Genomic DNA, 693 nt, shown 5'->3' with positions numbered 1-693 from the left:
GTATAGACCCCAGAGAAGCAGCAGCAGCAGCAGCAGCTGCTGCTGCTGCTGCTGCTGCTGTTGCTGCTGCTGCCGCAACTGTAGCAACAGCAGCAACAGCAGTTGCTGCTGCAGCAACAGCAGCAACTGCAGCAACAACAGCAACAGATGTTTTGTTGTTTTTATTTTTTATTTTATTTTATTCTGTTTTGGTTTTCTTTCTTTTGTCTTTTTCTTTATTTTTATTTTGTTTATTTGTTTGTTTTATTTATTATTTATATATATATTTACTATTATAATTATTTTTATTTATTTATTTATTTATTTTATTTTTATTTATTTTTATTTATTATATAAACAAATACACTTCTGAGCTGCATATACACCGCAGAGCTGCCTATACACCTCAGCAGTAAGTCCTAGCAGCAGCAGCTGCTGCTGCTGCAGCTGCTGCTGCTGCAGCAAATTAAAATATGTTCTGCTGCTGCAGCAGCAGCAAGACTGCTGCTGCTGCTGCAGCGTTTTCTCTGCTGCAGCAGCAGCAGCATCCCAATCCTGCTGCTGCTGCTGCTGCAGCATTTGTTCCTGTGCTGCATCAGCAGTGCCTAGTCTGCTGCTGCTGCTGCTGCAGCTGCTGCTGCTGCAGCTGCTGCTGCTGCTGCAGCAAATTAAAATATATTCTGCTGCTGCAGCAGCAGCAACAACTAGTTAGCT

The sequence above is a fragment of the Eimeria mitis genome, genomic scaffold (genome assembly GCF_000499745.2).
Source record: "Eimeria mitis Houghton genomic scaffold, Emh_scaff5654, whole genome shotgun sequence".
NCBI classification, from domain to species: Eukaryota; Apicomplexa; class Conoidasida; order Eucoccidiorida; family Eimeriidae; genus Eimeria; species Eimeria mitis.
This window is presented reverse-complemented; position numbering follows the sequence as displayed.